The following is a 25,173-nucleotide window of genomic DNA, read 5'->3' as shown; positions in this document are numbered from 1 at the left end:
TACTCATCATCATATGAAACGCATATACTAAGTTTATTATATTGTTTGCAACGGTCAGAAGGGAAATAACCATCAGATATTATTTGAACTATGTAAATATTCTTGATCGGCATGTAAACTTGAAGATATTTGCTTATTATCAGTCCATCCGTTTGTTATTGTCATTTGTAATCGTATTAACACCAAGCTTCTGAGCTTAGTTTTATAATTTTATGGGCTCGTCAAAAAGCACATTCTCTTCGCCTATCAAAGTATTGGAAAAAACTGAAAAGTAAAAAAAAAAAAACAATATTTTAAAACATTAAAGTAGATTCAACGAACTAAAGTGAATTATTTTAAATTTTAAACGAAAATATATTAAAGAATCCGATGAACAATAGGAACAAAAGAGGCTTCTTAGGTAGATTTGTACTCTCTCCTCACACGACAAAAGTGATTTAATAATTGTGTTAGCAAGGAAAGAAAAGGCAATGCGATGTAAAACCGATGCAAGGCTGTTAGATGTCTCACTGTGTTCCAATTGCGGCTATCTCCCATTTGATCATTTATAATATCGTTAACGATACGGTAGGATCTTTGCGACAAATATTTCAATTTTTCAAGTTCATTGCAACGTGACAAAAGAACCTTACCATCCTTACTTTTCTGTCAAATATTGCAAATAATTTAACTCTTTGTACACTATTTTGTATGGTGTAGTGTTTTATCTCATTGGTTTCTCTCCATCTTATTCTTCTTCGGCAAAAAATTTTTTTATTTTCAACACCTTTCCCATGTTTGAGGCCAATACATTCCAAATGGTTTTAATAAATATATAATACTTTACAAAAAATTGATAGCACAACATTTTTTATAGATTAACATACCCGAGCTGCGAGCCAATTGAATCCTTTGACGACCATCTTATCCTCTATCTTCTACCACATCCTCTCAACCTTGAATACAGTTCTGATAAATCCCAAGCAGCATACATTGTAGAGTAACTAACTGACTGTGTTCTTCTTTAAACGAGAAAATGATTGCGGCTGTCAAGTACTAGTTTATAGGGTCAAGTACCAGTTTATAGGAGACCTTCCCAACTTCTTACTGGCGATAAAAAAAAATTGACTTGTGCACCAAGATAACAATAATTACTATTCGTCTGCGTTTTTTCAATTGTTTCGGTGTTTTCGGTGTTTTTGTGTATTTAACTTCTGTTTTTTCAGTGTTATTGCTAAAACTGGTTAACGCGGATATCGCGTATGTGCTTTTGTTTCGTCTATATATAATAAAAAATAGAAAACAAAAAAACAAAATAAAAAAAAATAAAAAATCGAAAACATTTGACACTTTTCTTTAGTTGTTCCCAACCTTCTTGCACAGTTCCCAAACCTTTTCAAGTGAGTGGTTATTTCAAAAATAATAATAAATAGACAACAATAAGGCATAATGGCCCCGGGGCCGCCAGACAAAAACCCGAATAGATTTTATCTATTAAGTGATACATCCCCCCAAAGAAAAAAAAGTAAAAAAATCAGATTTTCCGGTGTTGCCAATTGGCGATATAACCCCTATTGATAGAAAATATATTGTTATTTCGTCAACCGATGCTAGAATAACAATTTCCCAAATTAGCCCTTTTGCTATAAAGAAAGCTCTAGATAGCATTACAACATACATCGACTCGATCTCGATTCTACGCGATGGGAATTTACTAGTCCTCGCTGGGAACCCGCGCGCAACCGAAAAACTAATAAAGGCCAATTCTTTAGCTAATCTATGTGCTATTTCAGCTAAACTACATGAGAAACTTAACTCGGTTCGAGGCGTAATTTATGCCCCTTGCTTAAAGCATGTGCCGGAAGATGAAATTGTTCGCGAAATGGGCATTCAAGGAGTGACTGAAGCATATAAATTAACCAAACTGAATGATGACGGAAAAACACGCTCTCCTACAGGAAGGATTATTTTAACTTTTGATCGCTATCGATTACCGCGAACAGTTGATGTGGCGTGGTATAAATGTAAAGTAGAACTATACATCCCAAATCCTATGAGGTGTAAAAATTGCCAACGCCTGGGTCATACGGCAAAAAGATGCACTAATGCTGCATCTTGTGCTAACTGTGGTCATCCTCCACATACTGAAAGCTGTACCCGTAGTTTCTGCATAAATTGCAATGATCAACACTCAGCGTTAGACAAACAATGCCCACGTTTTGTACAGATGCGTGAAATATTAAAAATCAAAACAGAAAATTACTGTAGCATGGGCGAAGCGCGACGCACATACCGGGAAAGAAATCCATCTGTAGCCCATGGAATTGGCAAAAGTAATACCTATGCTGCTGTTGCCTCGCAAATCGAGCCTAGTAAGACTTTAACTGCAACTGCTTTCAATGAAAAACCTGTTCCACCATTAACCAAAAATTATATTGCGAAACCAGTTACATCACTTGCCAAAGATAATATTGAAAAAACCAAAGCAACTGCAAATATTGAAAAAATCCAAACAACAACATATATGCTAAAATCTAATATACCAAATTCTCCAGAATCTCCAGCTCTCAACTTTGCTCAACATATCACAAGTGGTAATGAATCCATTCTTTCATCCCTCAATCAACCTTCAATTTCAAATTATTCACGTGCGCCAACCCGTTGCGCTTCAAATGTACCAAATCACCTAAATACAGATTATTCTGCTGGTAAGAATAAATCATTCCTATAGCGACCTTCTCGACGGAGACGCTGACATGTCAACTTAACCCTCCCTCCACTCTGCTTACATGTCATTACAATTAAATAAAGTTTTTAAAATTCTACAATGGAACATTAAGGGTCTTATTAATAATTTTGATGAACTCCGTACACTCATAAATGATTTTAATCCAACCTTTTTATCGCTTCAAGAAACCCATTGTAGAAGCTCTTTTAATCCTATTCCACCCAAATCATATACTGGATACTTCACGAATGCTGATCAAAATTCATATTCCAAACAAGGAGTAGGTGTTTTTATAAAATCAAGTATACCTCACAAACGCATAAATTTAAGCTCAAATATACAAGCCGTAGCGATACAAATAATGTTAAATATAAAATTTACAGTGCTTTCGCTCTATATTCCACCTTCGCAATAGTTTTCTCAGCAAGAACTCTACAGTTTATTCTCCGTACTTTCCCCCCTATTAATTATATGCGGCGATTTCAACAGCTGGAATACCATCTGGGGCTCAACAGTGAACAACACTCGCGGTACTGTTTTAGAAAAGGCCTTTGCGTTTTAAATGATGGAAAACCAACGCACTTCTCAACTCATCATACTTTTTCACATATTGATTTAACATGTTGCTCTCCATCACTTCTTCCTTTGGTGTCCTGGTCTATTTCTGATGATCTACATAATAGTGATCACTTTCCAATCATAATCGATCTTAAACTTTCAACGTCCTCTGCTACTCCAGCAAAACAGGCCAAATTCCTCCTAGATAAAGCGGATTAGATCAATTACTCCAAACAGGTGGAGTCATTTTTGAACTCGAAGCCATTTAACGGAAACTGCAGCCATGATGCTGCTATTATGTCTAAATCGATTCGCACGGCTGCTCATCTTTCTATTCCTCAATCCAACACCTCTTTTAAACGAGCTAGGGTTCCATGGTGGAACAACACGCTCTCGTTTTTGAGGAAAAATAAAATGGATCTATGGCACCGCTTTAAGAGATGTCCTGATCAGAATCACTTGTTCTTATACAAAAAGGCCAATGCTCTATTCAGGAAGGAATTACGGAAATCAAAGGCACTTAGTTTCGAACTTTTCTCGAGACGAATTCACAGAAATACATCAATGAAAGTTGTCTGGAACAAAATCAACAGACTTAATGGGACTTCAAACCTGAACCAAATTTCTGCCATCTGCACTCCCAATGGAACTTTAACTGACGCAGATGAGATTTCTAATTACTTTGGAAAAGTGTGGTGCGAATACTCCTCTGACAGCAACTTCTCCAGTGCTTTCATTGAAAATAAAAGGACTCCAATATCTCCTTCAAATAATATCGATAGATGTGCCATGTTCCTGGAAAATAGCGTATCTACCTCAGAACTTGGAAGTCGTCTCTCCAATTTGAAGGGGAAGACACCTGGTCTAGACCGCATCTCATACCAAATGGTCAGTGCTATGTCTAAGTCTAGTAAAAAGAAATTACTGGACCTATATAATACGGTATTTATGACTGGCCATATACCCTACATGTGGAAAATGGCAACAGTTGTTCCAATTCCAAAGTCAAAAAATGTCTCCATCGCATCAGATTATCGCCCAATTTCTTTTTTATCTTGCCTCTCTAAGGTATTAGAGAAGATTATGGCATTTAGATTATCTTGGTTTCTTGAGTCCAAGAATCTGATAACAAAGCAACAAGTTGGTTTCAAGCGGGGTAGAGGATGCATCGACGCTCTGTTACATATTGATTATTTCACAAGCAAAGCAATTTCCGAATGAAATCACGTAACAATTCTCTCAATTGATTTCGAAAAAGCATTTGACAGAGTTGGTCTTCATGTTATCTTAAGACTCTTGAAATCATGGAATGTTGGACCCAAATTCTTCAACTACCTCAAATCATTCATGTCGCATCGGCGGTTCAAAGTTAGAATCAACAAACATCTTTCTGATTCCTTTCCGCTAAAGAATGGCATTCCGCAAGGATCTCCTCTCTCTGTCACGCTTTTCCAGATCGCTTTCAACGAAATTAGCGAAATTCTTTGCCGTGTACCAAGAGTGGAACATTGTCTCTACGCGGACGATTTATACATTTTTACAAAAGAAAAAGACAACACGAAAGCAATCAACATCCTCGAATCTATTGCATGTGAGATCTCCACATGGGCAAACTCGTCACGAGCTATAATCTCTATACAAAAATCAAAAAAAATGCACATTTGTCGAAAACAAATGTGCGATGCAGGAAACCTACTGATGCATATTAACGGCTTACCAGTACTAAATGTGCAGACGCTCCATGTTCTCGGGCTCACGTTTTCAAACAATTATGGTTGGAAAGCACACTGCCTTCGTTTAAAAAACTCCCTTTTAACAAGGGTAAATTTCATACAGTACGTTGCTTGGAGAAGCCATGCGCATATTAACACTATCGCTTATCTTACCAAAATGCTTGTGTTAAGCAAGATTGACTATGCTTTGATAATTTATGGCAATAGCTGCAAATCTAATATCAACATCCTTAAACCGGTCTATCACCAAGCCGTTAGAGCAAGTTGTTATGCGTTTCGGACGACGCCCATAAATAATATTATAATTGAAACTGGTCTCCCAACCTTAGAAAATAGACTGTATTAGTTAAAAGCTAAAATAGTCCCTAAGCTTCTTCTTGATTCAAACAAATCCATTCTCGGTGATGACGTAAGAAAGATTATTATTGCGAAGAAAATTCCAAAGTCACCATCTGCAATTGACCATTGTTTGTGCATCGCAAAGGAATTGAACATTCCCTTAAAAATTTCCCGCTCTTTTAGTGTCAAACCTCCCTGGATTTTGAAAGACTGCTCTTTTGACATCTCACTGTCTATGCACAAGAAAGAAGATACTCCAAATTACGTCTTCAGGAATCTAATAGCTGAGAAAACCCAAGTATTGGACAATACTGGTTGGAATCTTTTGTACACAGACGGCTCAAAATCTCCTGGTCTGCCTCCTGCTTGTGCGGTGATAGATGCTACAGGACGGGTTCTTCTCAACCACATATTTCACGAAAGCACTTCAACTTTCATAACCGAAGCCAGAGCTACCCTTCACGCTGCCAACCTTGCCCATAAAAACAAACTCAAAACCGTCATTGTTACTGACAGTTTGTCTGTATTACTAGCTACCCGGAACCCTTCGACTTCGAGATGGAGCACCATCAACAAATTAAGGAATATAATTACTACACCCCACGGAAAAATTAAAATGTTATGGGTACCAAGTCACATCGGTTTACTGGGAAATAAGCAGGCTGATCGAGCGGCAAAGTATACTGCTTCTGCTCCTCTAATTATGGATGATGTCATGGAAAAGTTGGATCTTCAAAGATACATTGGAAGAAAAGTTAAAGAGAAAATTGCAGAAGGAAATTTACAATACCATCATCAACACTACTCTTGCATTAACCCTCAATTAACTCCACCTCTATATCCAACAAATGTTGAGAAAACCAAGATCCAAACATTTTCGAGAATTCGCCTTGGTCATACAATTGCAACTCACCAATGGATCCTGAAGAAGTCTTCTCCCCCAATCTGCTGTTGTGGACAAACTCCTACTATAAAGCACATTCTCTGCGACTGCCTCAACTTTTCCTTGGCTAGAAGTATTGCATTTGGAACGATTAACCCTTTGAACATTCTACAATCAACTTCAGAACAGAATATCAATTCAATATTTTACTTTATTAATACTACTAAGCTTATTATCTAATATCCATTTATTTAAATTAGAGCCGATAGCCTGTGTTGCTAGTGCTCAATGTCTCTTTTTTTAGTCTAAGAATTCAATTCATTAGTCTAAAATTAAAATAATAATAATAATAATAATAACAATAATTACTACTCGCTCCTCGCGAACTGAGCATAATGATTTACTTTTATAATTTCGTAATTAACAGGCTTTGGTTTTGCCTGTAAACTCGACCAAGACGATTCTATTTTGTTTCCCACTTCTTCTGTTAAGTATACTTGGGCGTTGTTTGTTTAAGCTTTTCGCTCAAAGGCATTAAATTTCCGTTCATTTCTTTTTTGGGAGTATATTGTGATGATTTAACACTGGAGCAGTACCCATTTTACATATCATCTGAATTTCTTATCTACAGTAAAAACACGCTCGGCCCTTATGTTAAACCATTCGTTTTGTACCGATAAGTCAACTAATGATCATCTTATGAAATGACGCGCGACTCCATCGGCCAACCTATTGATAACGATGAGCCGAATTTACTGATCACCCAGGATTATAAGTTGGCTGTTGGCATCGTCTTGACAAATTGTAAGACTTGAATGTATTTCTAAAAAAATGATACAAGAGAAAGTGACGAGATTTAGTAAAATGAGGAGCTTCCTTTAAAAAGATAAGGTTTGAAGGGATGCTTTTCTAAAAGGCATGCGGAGCGACAGTTGATAAAAGATACCTGGACAAATTCGATTGGCTATTCGTATAAAACAGTACGGGATTTGTTGAACGCTAATCGTAAGCAAGAAGTCGTTTGAGACGATTTTCTATCGTGGATATGTGCAGGCGTTCAACTCAAAACTGGGGAGTAAGTAGCCAGTGTTTTGTTTGAGGTTAATTTATATATTAAGACAAACATTAGACAGATAAATTTTTCTAAAACATTTTTTATCCTTAAATAACGAGTACCACATTCAATAAAGTGTACGGAATATCGCCTAATGTAACGAACGGCTGATTGCAACGTCCGCCTTTTTCAATTAATGACATTTTTGTTGGCTTGTTCCCCTTCTTTTTTTTTATCTATGACATGGGATTTGTTTACCAATTGAACCGATAATACTACAAGAATGTTGTCGATATTTTGTCCATATGATAGTGCTTTATACTTTTATTCTTTGTTTTATTTATTTTTTTTCCGACAGTTTTTTGCTCTTATAAACATCACTCACCTTTCTCTCACTTCCAACAAATTATTCATACGTCAGCTTACTTCTGTTTGCTTTCATATGGGGGGTGATTTTAATTAAATTTGTATTTTTAGCATTTAAACATTTTAATTATTTAATTGCATTAAATGTTACGCATACAAATTGCAGACATTAGACATTTCTATTGTTTTTTCAATTTGTTTATTTGTAAAAAAAGGAAATCAAAATGAAAATGAGAAGACAAAAAGAACGGAGAGAATGAGTGCACTGCGCAAAGGGGGAACTAAAATGAGTTTTCGAACATTTCGAACTTGATTTCGATATCGCTTGAAGTTTGCACAATAGCGAGCAACTTGTCAAAGTGGATGCGAATCCATTCAGTTCTAACAAGAGAGAGATCACTTTCGTCAAATTTTACTATCGCGTCACTACACAGTCAACTGATGTATCAGTTGACGGGCAAGACCGTGACTAAGAAAGGAATATTTCTCTAAAAAAATATTCCTGCCTTCAGTATAAAGCGAGCAGCGATTATGCAGAACGTCACTCATTGAATACCTTTATCCCCCATTTATTCAAGAAACTGTAAACACTGGTCCATCGTTCATCTCAACTTATAGGCTTCACTATCTCATCGGCTCATCGGCGGCGTGAGGACATCAATTCATTGGTTGCATTTTTGAGAAATTTGAGTTAGTTGTATGTCGCCTGGCACTAAAATTATTTCACGATCAGTCCAAAGAACATTTTGTTAGGCGCTTTTTTTCTCACGTCGTCAACCGGAGACACCCCCATTCGGATTGTAATCTTGTATATTAAACAATAAAAATGTGTATTTATTTGTTTATTTTTTTTATATTCGAATAATAAATAATAATAATTATTCGTCTCTTTCGAATTGTCTTTCCTTGTGTCCCCCTATGTGACTATAATATTGCTGGCCTCTGTATGTACAGAGTGTGTAAAGTACAGTACAGCTTATATTATAGCTTTTTTACCATATTCTACAAATAAAAATTTTATGAATTGCAATTTTTCTCCTTTTTTTTCACAACAATTCTTCACACATTTTTTTTTATCTGTTTCCACTCCATCCCTTTCTTTCTACCCAGCTACTCATGGAAAGTGCTTAAATTACGTAATTATTGATTTAGCAACATTTTAACTACTGTCGCGGATATGAAGTCAGTTACAATCCCCATTTGTTTCAGTAATTTACCGCCATTCGCGCCAATGCTTTATAGGTAATGAAAAGTTTTGCTATTGAAATTTCCTTGAAAACGCAGGAATATGTAGAAGATTTTTGAACCAAAATCAAAGTTTACGAAGGACCCTTGATTAATATGTCAAAGAGCCTAATAAGTAGAGATTCCTTCGAAGCGTTCATATTTTTTAAGGGCAGCCAAGTCTTTGGGCGGAAAACCATACATTGGCATAACAGTCTTACGTGCCTTTTGGATTTGGCTGTTCACTGCTTGTGTCGTTTCCTTTTTCTCTTTTTTGCTTTTAGGCATATTTTCGCAGAATTTTTATATAAATTTTTCAGGTTCACGTGAGAACTTCTGCGAAGTATTCGATATATCGTGGTATATGCTTGCGGTACAAGGGCATATTAAGCTTGTATAGATGTACGCGATACTTAGAAGAACTTGCCATAGATCCGCCTTTTCTTATAACGATTCCGAGCCACTTTCTGAATCGATTTAAGTCAAACATAAGTAATGCGACACATATGTTCACCTTCATCCCTCACAAAGCGGGAGCTTTCTCTCCACCAGCCCAGTATGCTAACTAAACACTCGTATTAGGCAAGTGAAGATTTCGCCTTCGCCAGTTGATAGATTTTCTTTAATCTTAAAATATAAGAGTATGGTCTACTGAGCGCCTCTCATCTCCAACCACAGATGAGAATGAGAAATAAAAAGTACTTTCGTATTGATTCTAAAACCGAACAAGTAAGAAAGTTATATTCGGTCGTGACCGTTATATTATATATACCCCGATATATCCATCACCGTGATCATAAAAAAAACGCAAAGAAATAAGTTTTCATATTCTACAACGTTGGGTGGGCGCGACTGATTGTTTCTATTTTTAAAGTTTATATGCGCATGTGTTGTACCAAGCAAAGTGTAACTATACCTGTAACTGGGTAATTGCCAAATTTGAAACCGAATGCCTCATATTTGCGGCCAGGAGAATGCTCACAACAGATGGACAGACAATAGCCAGACCGACAGGCGGACAAACGGCCATGCTTAAATTGTTTCAAAATTTGATGCTGATCACGAATATATACGTATACGTGGTGGGGCGTCTGAAGCTTCCTTCTGGGCGTTACAAACGTTCCACCAAAATAAATATATTCTTGATCCTCAAATATAAGTTAACCTCTCCTAGAATATTTTTTAATCTTCAAAACGAAACCCAAAATTTAATATTAATTTACTGGAAATAAATAAAATAACTCATATCAATGGATACACAAGCCCATCGTATAAATCTTTTATGAATGTATGTCTTCAACTAATAACTAGAAACTAGAAACGTGTACAGGAAAATGCTTAATATGTGCACATATTTAGTTAAAAGAGTACAACTTTATATCTATATATAGCTTTATATAAGATACACTAGTATACATATGGTATATATATACATATTCATATGGTGTGTTAGGTACACACGACTATCTAATCATGTACAACGCAATATATTGATGTGAGGTAAATAAACAAGAGAATTAAACATTTCTACATATAATATAAATAAAAATAAGTATATAAACTTCTATATACGCTTAGAATTAGTGGCTTAATAACTACAGAATAAAACCGAAAAGGCGGAGAACAAACATATGGAAGTCAAGCAAGTCGCGTACTGGTGAGATGCGCTCAACCGATGCAATAAACTTAAAACTGACACGAAACGCGAGGAAAGTGACATTGAAGCCACACTGTGCAAAAGGAAAAAATGAAAAAATCTTAAATTTCAATGCGTTGTAAATGTGTGCAAGCAGGCTAATGTTTTCGATACTAAGCGCAAAATAGGTTGGGTTAATCTGATGCGAGTGCTTTGTGCTTCAAACTTTTCCTTTTTTTTTTTTCTATTTACTGTGTGTAGTGTACGCTATTCAGGCAACAACTCACAATGAGGTCCAATTTAAGTTTTTTGGTACGAGCCGCAAATGTAACGTGTGTTTGCGCACTTTTTTGTGTTATTGCATGCTGTATGCGTTATTACATAACATCCTTGAACTTGAGCTGCGCTTTGGGTCGCTCGGTTTCTCGGTTGGTAGGTCTTGTTTCTATACACAATTAAATAACTAAATCAAGAGCAGTAACACAAAAACCGAGCAAATATTTTTGTGTATTTTACAAACACAATTACATTGCATGTATATACTAATATTATATATATAAGTATATATGTATATATAGGGAGATATATTTAAATGCATATATGTGTATGGGAATGCGAGAGAGAAGAGTCAATCAGCCTGTCTCTGATGTGCAGCAAAAGCATGCATTTATTCCTAACTAACTGCCCCTTCACCACTATACCGCTTAAAGTTCTTCATCCTAAGGCTCTGCTAGTGTTTTAGTTTCCTTGTATACACATATCTATGTGTTTGTGCTATGGCAGCTTTGAACTTGATGGTAAAGAGAAAAAAGAAACGAAAAATTAAAACTATCGACTGGATAGTTGGGCGTTTGGTTAGTTGCTCGGTTGGTTGATTCGCTGCCTGGTTGACTGTTTGAATTTGTTCAGTTGATCTGTTATACATATATGAATACAATATATACAAAATCGGTTAGCTTGACGTTTGCTGAGCTCCTAGTTGGCATTGAAAACGCAACGAGCAAACTGTAAGCAACTATCCTAAGCCCAATACTGTGTGCATCGTCATACAATATTTATAAGTAATAGACGTTTGTTTAGTAATTTTCTAAAAGAACGAAAACGATAAAATAAAACTTGTACTATAAAACCAAGAATCTTGCTTAGTAGTTTCATATGAAAGCAGAAAAAAGATAAAAAAGGAAATAAGTTAATAAAAAAAGAAAAAAAGAAGTTATATCTTGAATGCATGTAAATTTTTTCTGCTGTTTTTCGATTTTTTTGTGTTTTTTTTTTTTTTTTTTTTGTTATTCTCTTTTCTATATACGTTCATACGAGAGCAGTACAGTAACGTTGGATGGTAAAAAATTTAATTAAAATTTAATTAAAACTGAAAATCTAATTTCATTGAAAATTAATTTATACTCTTGTATCTGTGTGTATTTGTGCTTGTTTTGTGTGCGAGAGACAATAACTGGAAAATCATTTAAAAAGTATGTATTTTTTTTGTATTAAATTTATACTCTTTGTGCCGAAAAAGAAAAGAAAAGAAAGAAAAAAAGATCGATACAGAAAAGTTGTGGTAAAAAAAAATTAACGAAAAAAGAGAGGGAAAGAAAAAGACTTTCAATCAAATGATTTGTAATCAGCAGTCATTGTTTGATTCAGTTATGTATGATGTCTCAGTTAAATTAATTCAAGGTAAAATCGTCTTCTTGTTCTTTTTTCTTTTCTTTCTTCGCGAATGCGATATCACTTTAGTTGCATACACTGTGTAGTTTTTTTTTTTTTTATCACACCGGAAAATATCTGTACATATCCGTTTTCGATACGATTTTCGCTTTGTTCTTTTTTTTCTTCCTCTTTTTTGATAAAATTTACTTCTTTCTCTTTTCTTATTACCATCTTAACTCAGTCCTTAAGCTACGTCTGAGAATTCTTTTTTTCCGCAGTGCAATTTGGAAGACAAGTTTTACGATGATATTAGTAGTTCAGTTTTACTGCTGGGAAAGCTCGAATGAAATTATAAATCCATCTTCATCTCGCATCTCAGACTATTTATTGGAGACAGTATTTTGTTATTCTCACAAATGTAATGCATTCTGCAAAGACTATTGAACTCGCAAAATTGATATAGAAAAATAAGATTTTAGATTTTATTAAAAATAGGCCGTTTTCTTACCTAAAGTAATCGTTTATTGGATTATAGTAAGTGTTTCTTGGAGAAACGAAAACGTTCCTTGGAGCACTCAAGTTACGTGTAATCGTGGGAAACGTAAAGCTTGTCATTTTCGTAAAACAGTTGCTTTTGCTTCAAAACATCTCAAATATAGAATTTACATCTAATCGTTATCACGGAATTTTAAACAACTTGCATTTTCCAAGCCACAAGAGGCCTCAACAATTATTCCGAAATGAAAAGTTTTGAAAATTATGAAAAAAACGCAATTAAAAAATCACTCCTAACGAGACGGGATAAATTTCCACAACACTTACTCAGATGTAAAGTAAAGTGTAACGAACTGGAGTCGAGGAGGATTGGAAACAATCTCAAAATTAAATGTTAAACAAAAATTATTTATATAACAATATTAAAAAAAAAAACGAAGGAAAGGAATTAAACGCAATTAACAAAGGATTACTGTGTAATAAAGTATTACTTACTGAAAGGTGCCTGAACGGTACAATTATGACGGGGAAACTATCTTACCTTTTCTCGTTCTCACTCCAGAAGCACTCGGAGACAGACGGTATGAAGATGTTTTAGGTCTCAAATTGGAAAATAACGCGTCTAGGAAGAGAAAAAGTCTGTGCATACTACTGTGATAGGCTTAATATATGTGATATAATATATAATTTTAAATTGTAAATAAGAAAACGGCGAAAATGGAATACCTGAACGCACTTGTTCAGTCGAAGACCCACTGTGCTTACGTCAAATGAATTGATATTTTTTTCTTTTTTTTTCCTTCTTACGCTCTTTATATATAATAATTTTTTTCAGCAGGTTTTTTTCGTTTTTTTTCTGTTCCGTATTGCTTTACATCGAAAGGTTTGAAGTCTGGGTTAGCAGAACAGCAGTTAATAAATGTGTATGTGTAAGAGGCAAAGAAAGAAAGCAAAAGTAAAACGTATATAAACAAACTACTTGACTGAGAGGAATAGAAAAGAGAAAACTATCTTAAAATGATGAAAGAAGAGAGAAAAAACATTTCGAGTAACGCAAATAGTTAGTTACGGCGCGCATTACATATTTATTATATTTTACATTTGATAGTGTTAGTAGTAATGTAGTTAAAATAAATGATGATTTAAAGGGGGAACGAATATTAGTCTGAGAGAATGTATTGTGCGGTTTGTGTTGTATAGGCTGGTGGCTGATGGGTAGCTTTGTTTATTTGTTTGTATGTTCGTCAAATGTAAACCAGAGAAAATTGGAAATTGTTTAGGTCAGAGATATGGTTAAAAATCAATTCTGATTAAAGAAATAACTTCTTACGTTTCTGTTATAGACAACTGAAATATATTTATATATTTATATAGATATAGATACTAAGCGGAACAGAGATTTTTTCATTTCATTATAATTTGTAAGGAAAAATTATATAAGATTAAGACGATATATATATAGAGTTCTTGTTGAACAATAATGCGCTGGAGAAAAAGTATTTTAACACTGATTGTTGCTTCATAAAAGTGTGACATTTACACCCTACACCCTACACCCGCCATCCTTGTGCAAGGTACAAGGGTATATTAAATTTGTGTGGACATATGTGATACCTAGGAAGGAAGGAAGACTTGCGGGGATGCCGATTGATTATACCGATCGACTTGGAATCATTTTCTGAACTGAACTAGATGTGTGTGTGTGTGTGTGTGTGTTCGTCTTTCTGTCTTAATTAGATTAGAACATAAGATTGTTTAACCTACACCGACACGTTCTGGCGAAAGGATGAACAATAATGAAATCGGCCTGGACCACGCGCCATGTATTTTAAAAAGTCGCCAGAAGTGTAACTGTACGAAATGAAGCGGTTTAGGGTATTTAATGATGGGCCACCGTCCAGTTAAGAGTTTTCACTGGTTTTTAAATAGACGTGTTTTGTAGGTGGATTCAGCAATAAGAAGAGTTGGGTCATAGCTTTTTATTTGCTTTTAAGCTTCAATATATTATATATATTGGACTCTTAAAGGGCAAATTCGACTGTTATTATCTCAAGCAAAATTTTCTAACAAGGGGTGGAAAACTTCGATCAACACGACTTGTGTGATATTTTCCCGACTAGCTGCAGTTTCCTTTCAAATTTTCAAACTACTTAGTAAATAAAGATTGCGCAGCCCTTTAGAAGATTAGGAGGGAGGCCTTTCCGTGGACATTTATTATGCTTTTTTAAATTAGTTTCTAAAATTTTTAATAGACCAGAGAGGTGCAGAGAATTATTCTCAAGATTAAAAATGTTAAGACCTTGTCTTAATTTGTAACTCACGGTTCTGCCATTTTAGGAATCGATCTTACAAGATATTTGAAAGCAAATCGAGACTACGAGCTTCCATTTCGTCTATCAAAACGTACTGATATGGCTTAAACTAAAGCTTCAAATTTAGCTCTTCTGTGGGCATTAGGGTTGTTACGTATACTTATAAATTAATGTTGGCGGCTCTCATCAACACAACGATGTATAAGATCTTGAAAAAATATTTTCTGTTTTCGTCGTTTACAAGACGATCAACGATCTAAGACGAGCTTTCTATCTCAATTTCTGAAATTGTCAAAAACCCGAAAGATAAGACAGGCAATCAGAGTTATCAAGTTATCAATTCTTTCTTGCTGCTTGCCTTTCAATTTCTATTTCTCTGCTTCTCTTCATTTTCCCTCTTCTTCTACTTATTCTTCTTCTTGTTTTTCTTTAATATTACTATGATAATTCTTGCTATTGCGATGAAAATCTTTGGTTTAAAAAGTACCACGATAAAGAAGAGAAGTCAGTAAAGGAAATATTTTTATATATAAAATTTCTTCTTGGCCAAAAACACTATTAAAACGCGTTAATTTCTTCATTTTCTTCTTTTCCCTCTCCCACGGCTGCTTATTATTGTTACTATTATTTATTTATTTATTTATTTTGTTTTTACTAATAATAACGGTTGTATGTTAAACATCGACTGAATGCGAGTGAGTGAGTGAGAGGATGAATGAGTGTTTTGACATATATATATATATGTTTTTGTTCGCCAGTGGAAACGATTCTAAACGAAACGCTGTCGCGCTGTCATTATTTTATATTGTATAACGAAGGTAGAGAACTAAACTGAAATAAAAAAAAAACGAAAAAAAAATTGAACTTTCCATATGGTCTGCTGATGATGACAGTGGCATTTGAGAACTGAAACTTTTGTGCGATCATACTAAACGGATATAGCGGCATTTCGAAAAAATAGAAAATAAATTTAAAAAAAAAAACTTTAAAGTTGAAATTGTTGATAAAACACATAAAATAAAAAAACATTAAATGCAATTACAAACAAGAAGAAAAACGGAAAAAAGTGAAAAGTGGAAAAAAAAATGATGACAAGCGAACAACAAAAAAAAAGAAAAACATAAAAACATTACTCGCCTGAGAAGGGGAACAACAATACGCATATTTTGTTTTAAATTAAATTAACAGAAAAGTTCTCAGAAAAAATCAAAAAAAAAAATAAATAAATAATGATAAATATAATAATAATTAAAAAAATAATTTTTTTTTCTTTGTGAAGACAATAAAAGATGATGAAAAATGTGAATAATAAAAAAGAAAAAAAAAAACCAAAGGAAAGGAAGAAAACTTCAACTATTTAAAGTTAGCGTAAGTTATCGTTATAAAATAACGTTGTGTAAAAAAGCATATGTATGTAAAATTTATCATTTTGTTTTTTTACATCTTTTTTTTACATCCATCAAACTGAGTATGCACGAGAATTGCGTCGTAAATTAGAAATAAAGCAAACAATTATCGTATTTATAAGAAATAAACAAAAAAAGGAGGAAAAGCAAAAAATAATGATGATGAAATTCATTGTAAATACCAAAAAAACAAAAAAAAAAAAAATTGAAACAAACAAGCGGTTGTTTATGTAGATGTAATCATACATATGTATATACGAATTAGGTATTGCGAGTATGTGAGAAATTCCCATAAATCGTTCCATACAATATTGTCCACTTATCCCCACACATACATATAAAGAAAATTGCTATTTTTTTTCCTTTTTTTTTCAGAAAAAAAAAAAACAAAAAAAAAGAAATAATAATAAAAATCAATTGAAAATGTAAATTTTTTCCTAGCAAATGAATGGTACAAACAAACAAGCAAACAAAATGAAATGAAATTCCACTAAAAATGATTATCATGGAATTCGCAAACAGTTTATGGCTGCGAGGAGAACCTTCTACCCTCTACAGACTGAAATGATGATTTTGCGCTTATGTGTCGCTTTTTTCCCATCGAAATTTCATTTATTCGCCAAACAAATAAACAAGTGAAACTGAAAATATAAACAAAAATTCATTAAAATAATTTATAAGGACGACTTGAAACGAAACTTGAAATACCGCTACTTTAGCTCTTCGTGTTTTTCTTCTTTCAATTACTAACGTCACATTTTTCAATCAATAATTTACTGAATGACTGAGTCTATTGATTGACTCATATACTGCACTGCCCCCTGACGGTGTAAGATGTAAAATTCAATTCGCTTGGCATGGCATGGGGCATACACAGTAGCGTTAACCTGCGAGACGGGATCGCATTCATTCTCTAAAGATAGGTACCATATTTTTCGGACTATGAGACACCCCTTTTTACATAGAAAGGTGGGCTAAAATTTTGGGAGCGTTCTATGGTCCGAAAGTACGAACGGAGACATTAAGGAGACGAGTGATCGTACCAAAGTGAAAATAAACCGAGTATAAGTAGTAGGAGTTATATTAATAATATATAAAAATTTTGATCCGAAAGAAACATTAAAATATATTTTTCAAACAGTCATCTTATAAATTTGAAGTCCATCTTATAGTCCGGTGCGTCTTATCATACGAAAAGTACGGTAGTTTTGGTTGAACTTGTAAAAATGGATATTTTTTTAGATTGAAATTTAGCTGAGTAGGCAAAGTATCTCAAGGATGAACAACTCAATGAAGCCGATAGCTTCAGATATGCTAGTGCTTAAGATTTTAGTCTTACAATCTATTTTCCCGAATCTCCTTTCGCTATTTCGTGTGTATATATAAATTAGATCTATATAGGCATCTATTAGAATGCCTCCAAAGCCACTAGCGAGAGAAAGGGAAATAGCGCTAAAGCTACTTCCCAATGTGTTTGGTGCCTGTAAAATAAGGCATTTGCAATTTTACATTTGCTTCCTTGCCTTTAGGATTTACATCCAGAGTAACATAATATTTAAAGGGAAAAAACTACGCTATAGTACAAAGCAAAAAAACGAATAAAAATTTGTTGTCCGACAGATATGCGACTCTTGGGTATATTATACTCATCCCTGGTATATGTGAATATGAATGGAATGGAAGAGAGACGGAATTTTCGATTTGTAAGTTCGTGTTATCTTTCCTAGCCTTGTTGTCATTTGTCTCGTGAACAGTCCAGTTCTCAGCAGAGAAACGATCAACACATATACGTAGGTCTAATAGAGGCTTTGGATCACATTTCAAAATTTTACAAATCTGTAGTGAGCACAACATATTTTATACAAACAGCAATTTTTTCTTTTAAAAACACCATAAGTGAATGTTCAGATTTCTCTCTTTTTTTTATTTACGGTTTTTTCCCACTCATGTTCTCATAGAATTGTAGATGTTGGGAAAAATTTGAAAAAATTGCACTCTCGCCGATAGAAAGGAGGAACGATAGGAATCAACTAAATAATAAAGAATTACAGACCGTTTCGGAAAGAAATTTCGTTTTTTTTGGCCAGAGTAAAAGTCGATCTTCTCATAGGGTATAAATATTTCAATAGATTTAAATTCTCAGTGATCTCACGAGTTGTTAAATAAAGTATATTTTCTATATTTCTAAAATTTTTTTTCTTCCCCTTTTTAAATATTCCCGAAAATTCTCGAAAGCTTTCTCGATTTTTACTGCTTTCTTTGTAGATGGACAAATCCACACCCATGCATATCGCGGCTTGACATATGATTTAAAAAAAAAAAAAAAACAAATGATCGTTCCAATGGTGAGAGTCTTCTTTGAAAATATTTGAAGCTCATTCTTTTTGGATTTTCCTCACGCCTTATCGATGGCTGTACCTTTGAAGGTCTATTCTTTACAATCCTTTGGCAGAGAAACAATCCTTGATCTGATTGACATCTGACAGACACAAGATGTTCCCTTGCAAACCCTAGCTGAAGAGCGAAAAAAATTCATTGCATGATCGTTAACAGGTTTTATTCACTAACTATTTATTATACGAAGGCGTACGTATCACTCGATTTACACAACATTTTTCTTTTCTTTTTTTATATGTAAAGCTTCTATTCACCAATTTTAAGAATTGTAGATATGTGGAAAACGAATTGAAATTGTAAATTATGAATGGTTTTCCGATAATTTTTTGTACGTTCTTCCAGTCGTAATGTCACTTGTGTGTGCTTTCTGTTTTTGTTATGATCGTTATTATGCTATTCATTTATTGATTTCATTACTAGAAACCATTAGGGATGTATATGTATATAAATAAAATACAATGAAATTTTTATAGAATTGAATACATTCAATGAAATACGGATTGACGTTCCGTGCTTTTTTATGATTTTAAACTTTAATACAAGATGGAATGCTTCGATTCGAACGATCTGTTTCGATAATCGCATTCTCTTTCTTACATTTTTTTATTTGCATTTTTTTGTCCGCTCTATATGTAGCTTTGTTTTTTAGGATTGCATGACATTTATAAATTTTTCATAAAATTAACCGTTACTTCTATTTGGCTCAGTAATTACTGTTTAACAATAGTTTTCAGAAAATTATTTTATTTTTTTTTTGTCTGCCGTTTTGAGAAAATTCGCACGACATACAACGCCTTAGCAGCAATGGCGAAATAATTTTTTGAGTTATGCTCTCTTAAGCCATATGGGACAAGGAGAGCGAAATCGTTTAGCTGTTGCACAGCAAAAACAAAATGATTTAGTTAACAATAGCCCTGGTGAGGAGGAGCTCGATTCAGCGATCTTGGTTAGAAGCAACGTGCCCGACACGAAGAAATTCTTGGATAACACAAATTTAAATAATCTTTTCGTCTGAACGTACTTTGCTTTACCTCATCATTTTAACCAATGGATGTCGCTGATCAAAATACATGCAAGCATCCAATATTAGTTATGGTTAGTTATGGTATAATATAGTGTAGTAGCCTTTCTAGGGAAAATTTGCCTGAAACCCATTTTCACTTGTTGTCATATCTGTCGTGTAGATCGGGGACAAGGTGTAATCTTAAATTAAATATTTTTCTTTATTCTTTGCCGTCTATTGTTTCTTTCAAATGCCAAAGCATACGATTTTCACTATTTTTTACTAGGGGGCTCTTTACTAGAAAGGGCTCTTTTTGTTCTACCATTGTTCACTCTTTCTAATTCACTGCAAACATAGTAAACCACAACTTCATTACACGTTCAAATTAATTTTATAAAAGGCCTTAAACAGTTTCTTAAAATACTTGTGGTTTTTCATATTTTTTTGCTTTTTAATGAAATGAAAAAACATTTCACAGACAATTAGATTAAATAAATAAAAAAAAACGAATGTTTTACGTACCACTGTGCTACGTGTGTTTGAATATTTAATAGTTATACACACATATTGTTTAAAAATTTCATAACAACTGTAAATAGAAGAAAAGAGAGAGAAATTTAGGCATATCTTGTCTTAAATGTCGACAAATATTCCTATTGCTAACTAGTAAGGAAAAAAAAACGGGGCGTAGAAGTGAAAGTCTTGTCATTGGCTTGAACTGAGTTTAGAACCTTCTCGTGAGGACGCACCAATGCCAATGCGCTTCGCCATCAATGTGTGCACAATATGTGATTGCCGTGTATAGGGGGCTTTCGTCGCTGTGATGCGTCAAGTGACACCCGTTAGCACATTATAATGAATAATTAATAATCCCCTTCAGTTAGCCTCGACACCACTCAACGTGAAAATGATGAATGAAATGAATGAGCTCCTAAAGACTCCAACGCGTACTAATCTAAATAAACTCGATAGTATTTATGGTATTATGTATGCGTAGAAAATATAAAAATAATAATAATAATGGGTTATTTTACAAACAATCCTCACACCATCTGCCTTAGACTTTGTTTTCTAAAAAGTAGTTTTATATAATATCACATCATCTTGAAATTTTCGCTATTAAAAAACTTTCTTTATTATTTTCATACATAAAAATGTTAAAAAACAAAAACGAATGCTTTTATCTCTTAGTTATTAAATATATATTTTTCACATTAGTCATCACCGACCAAGTCTACGTTTGAAGAGGAAAACTTATTAATAATACCATCAACTTCGCCGCAGCGATTAAATACATCGCGTGGTATCGCCTTTCTAGCAAATCAATTCTTAGCTTTGTTTGGTTTGACCAAATGGGGAAATCTGTTTTTTTGTCCACTCAGAAGGTTGAGGACTTTTATAGCTATAGGGATGCCAAAAACCGTCCTAGCTTCACACTTGGTAACAAAAATATATCGTTTTGTTTGTGAGGAGACAGTGAACGCCTTCTGTTTGCTTTGAATGAGAAAGGAAATCTCGTATGGAAAATGAGTCGTCAGTAACTAAGCATAAAAAACTAGTAAGCCAGTGAGCGTAGGAGTCTGGTCTTATATAATAATAATAAAGAAAAACTAAAGTATTTCTTTCGACTTTTTGCTTGTTTTATCTCAAGTTGATAGCAAGCATAAGCAACCCTGTATCGTTAGAACTCCCCCATATTGAAACTAATCACATATACGCTTTATAATCTGAAAAAATATATATATATATATTATATAACGCTCTCTGCTAACATTGGAAAATTAATGCGCACACACCTTTTAATCCGAGCGCATGCTTGTACAAACAATTTGCAAATATTTCACAAGATTGTGTTTTTATTTTTTTTTTTTTTGGTTTTTGCTTTTTTTTGTTTTTTCGCCAGCCAAGTGAATTCACACCAGCCCCATAAGAGTAAATATTTAAATAATTTTAAACGTTAATATAATCGTTTAATGTTCTTTAAAGCAATTTGGCGGTGTTTCTGTTAGAAAGGAATTTATTTACACTTTAAGTATAAACAAAAGATGTTTTTCGATAAAAATAAAAAATTTTAATTTCATTTTTTTAATTAGAAAAAGTTATTGGCTTTTACTAGTGTCAGCAATGTACTAATACAAGTGTAATATGTGAAGAAAGCGTAAGCGCCTATAGTTAGAGTGAATAGTTAACACTGCCTTTACCGAATATAATTAAGATAATCGAATGTACCGGAAGAGTAATATGGTTTGCATAAGTGATATTATCAGAGAGAGCTAATTCTCTGTCTCTCTCCTTCTCTCTCTCTCTCTCTCTCTCTCTCTCTAGTTTCGAGAACGGTTGGCGAATGATGGGTAATCGTAATGACTGGTGTGACTGATTCCTGGCAATTAATCGGAATAAGACGAAACACTAGATTAAAAACGCTAGACGGGCAAACAGATTGGCGGATGTAGATACATTCAGAGCTAATCACAGAAACAATTTATATATGCTTGGTGATGGTTTCTAATGTTTATCTCTAGGCCCAGCAAATTTCGACAATTTGGGCGCACATTATTTAGCAGATAATTGAAAGATAACATACACACACGTTTGTATCGCAATTTATCTCAACTATAATACGTGCATTTCTATAGAATGCTCCTATAAGGCAATAAAAACAAGTAAAAACTCTACAATGGACCATGACTCGTCATTAAGCACCGCACAGTTTTTTCAGAATAAGGCGTCATGTGGGAAGGGCTTGAAAAAGTACTCCGATTTCATGCATAACACTCGTCCTTAGTCCGAAACATGTTAGTGTATTTCATCAAACTATTCCCAAAGTCGCGACGCCTGGGTTGAAGAAAAAAAAATACAAGACAAATAGAAAGACAGTCGGACAGGTGGACAAACGTACGCAGATTGATTCGAAAACCGACCTTGAATCAAGGGATGGATCTATTTTAAGTTATTCTGCGTGTTGCATCCGCTCCAACTTAGGCGTAGGTTATAAACATGTTTTGAAATTAATTAAAGGCTAAGAGCCGCTTTCAATGCGTTAATACTAGGCGAAAGTATAGACAATAGATAGATAGAGAACTAACACTGCTAACGAGGCGCTCTATTATTTTCTTTGTACAAATGCACATTTTGCTAATTGTTAGTTAGACTTGTATGATTAATTTTCAAGTATTGCGATTGACTTTTCCAACTTTTGTGAAAGAATTTTTGATTTCAGTTTATTAATAAAATGCTCATATAAATAAGCTGATTTTTTCCACTTGTTTTGCTAATTAATAGCTAAGTGAAACAAGCCTTCACTTAAATTTAACGTTTAGTTAATCTTACATGAAAATTTTATTTTCAGTTAAAATATAGGTTTGCTATTAGCTGAAAATTATTTTTTTTATTTTATTTTTTTATCAACAACGCTCCTTAGCTGTCAGTTTTTCAGTTTAAATTCTTTTCAAACTTAGTGTAGCATCAGTGAAGAGAAAATATATTAAACGATTTGTTTCATTGGATTTGGCATTTTGAAGTTAGAATCACGTCTTATAAAGCGCGAAAAAGGCATATAGATTTTAATCTGAAGGTTACGTAATACGTTCACTAATAATGAGTAGATAGACGGTGGTGGACAAGTCGATCCCACTATGCAGGTCTGTCAAGAAAATCATTGTTAAGGAGGCAGATTTATTTCAAAAGGGTCGGAGGTGGATTACGGGAAGTGAGTTGACACCGTTTTCTATTAGAGGGAAGAGCTCAAAGCGCACATTGAATAATGTGTTCCTTGCGATGCGGATGGGAATTCAACATTCGCATTTGTTCGTTACGTATATAATTAGAGCCCGTCTAAGCCCCTAAGTAATACGAAAATTTTATAAAAAAAATTTCCTAAAATAAATAAAATTTCGATATTTTTCCTATTTGGAAATTTGAGTAATTTTATCGGATATAAAAATCGAGAAATTTGTTTCATTTTCTTTTCTTTTCATATGCCAAACTAATCAATCAATGTAATTAATATATTTTATTTTTTTATTTGCTTACATAAAAAGAGAAATGTCATGAGACAGAGCCACTTGTACATATGCACATGTGAAATAATATCGTTTAACAAATGATATTTAATCGTAATAATCAAACATCTGATCCATGGGAGATGATGCCATTCTGTGGTTGGCGAAACTAACAAAAAAATATTTTTTCCATTAGATTTTCATATCTATTTGCGTTCACATATATATATATATATATATATAAATAAATATAAATATATATATAAATAAATATATATCCATACTGACATATATATAATAATGTAAATAGAGATTTACATTTACCTATAGATGGCATACATACGCCATACATATGCACTTAGGAAAACGTAAATATGTACAACTTTTCGTATTACGTAAACGAAATTGAATATATTTTTATAAACCGAACGAGTCGTGGTAAGCCAATATACTAATTTTTCTATAACATTTGCTCTTTTGAAGAAAAGCCCTCCAAAGAAATAAATACGTTTTGTGATTGATACGAGGCTCGCAAACAATTTAGCCATGTTTCTCTAGATCAACTACGAAGCGTTAAGCTGCGATGGACTTGATAACCTATGAGAAGTCTTGCTCGATTCGTCTTGGTCCTTCTCTGTAGAAGCGAAGTGAAATAGGCCGAGACAGATCAAGGGTAGATCAATGTAGACAAATATTAGCGTGAGAGTGGCAAGTTAGATCATCTAAATTTTCTAAGAATGGCTTAGGCTAGGAAGAGAATACCGCGTTTAGAAAATAATCAATACATACAGTTTAGATCGGTTGGAAAAAGATTAAGAAGTCAAGGCTCGGAAAGAGTTTAGAAAGCCCATGAATCTGAACAAGCTGCAAGAAGTGTAAATTAACAGAAAAGAGTTTAGAAGGTGTAAGGTGCAGCCCTATTTCGTAGGTGGCTAAGAGTTAGTGGGCTTTACATCGGCTCGAAATTGAACATACTGCTTACGAAGAAGTTCAGTAAGGAAATACATAGGGGAATTGTCCTTCCGTCCCCATTTGTAAAGTTTAACTCAAGATGAAAGAGGTAGAGAAAACTGGAATAACATCAGTAAATGCAATACGTTCCCGTTAATAACTCAAAATTGTTATTGTAGATATCGCTCTTAGAACTACTTATTGGGATCATGTAATATTTGAATCGTCGTTTCGTCACTGATTTAATTTAATTAATAGAAAGAGAAAAACTTCCACTGTGTTATACGAGAGGTGTTCCAGATTCGTTTGAAACGAACGTAGCTTTTTTAAGTGTTTTACCTTTGTTTGCGCGATGAGCAAAAGTGATTACAGTCCGAAGAGAAGAGTGAGATAGGGATGGAGAGAGAGAGAGAGAGAGAGAGAGAGAGAGAGAGAGAGAGAGAGAGAGAGAGAGA

General features: G+C 33.9%; 2 long non-coding RNA genes across 2 annotated transcripts in view; both read left to right on the top strand.

The window, feature by feature from the left end:
• The first annotated feature begins 11,723 nt into the window (after positions 1-11,723).
• LOC119642580 lies at positions 11,724-15,969 on the top strand. Its single transcript, XR_005248087.1, has 2 exons — positions 11,724-11,972; positions 15,719-15,969. It is a non-coding gene; the product is annotated as an uncharacterized LOC119642580 (long non-coding RNA).
• A 262-nt stretch (positions 15,970-16,231) lies between these two features.
• LOC119642579 overlaps positions 16,232-25,173 on the top strand; it is a 17,935-nt gene continuing 8,993 nt past the window's right edge. The window contains exon 1 of the long non-coding RNA XR_005248086.1: positions 16,232-16,328. This is a non-coding gene — a long non-coding RNA (uncharacterized LOC119642579). The remainder of the gene's footprint in view (positions 16,329-25,173) is intronic.

This window comes from Glossina fuscipes, unplaced genomic scaffold, assembly GCF_014805625.2.
Source record: "Glossina fuscipes isolate IAEA_lab_2018 unplaced genomic scaffold, Yale_Gfus_2 226, whole genome shotgun sequence".
NCBI classification, from domain to species: Eukaryota; Metazoa; Arthropoda; class Insecta; order Diptera; family Glossinidae; genus Glossina; species Glossina fuscipes.
This window is presented reverse-complemented; position numbering and strand designations above follow the sequence as displayed.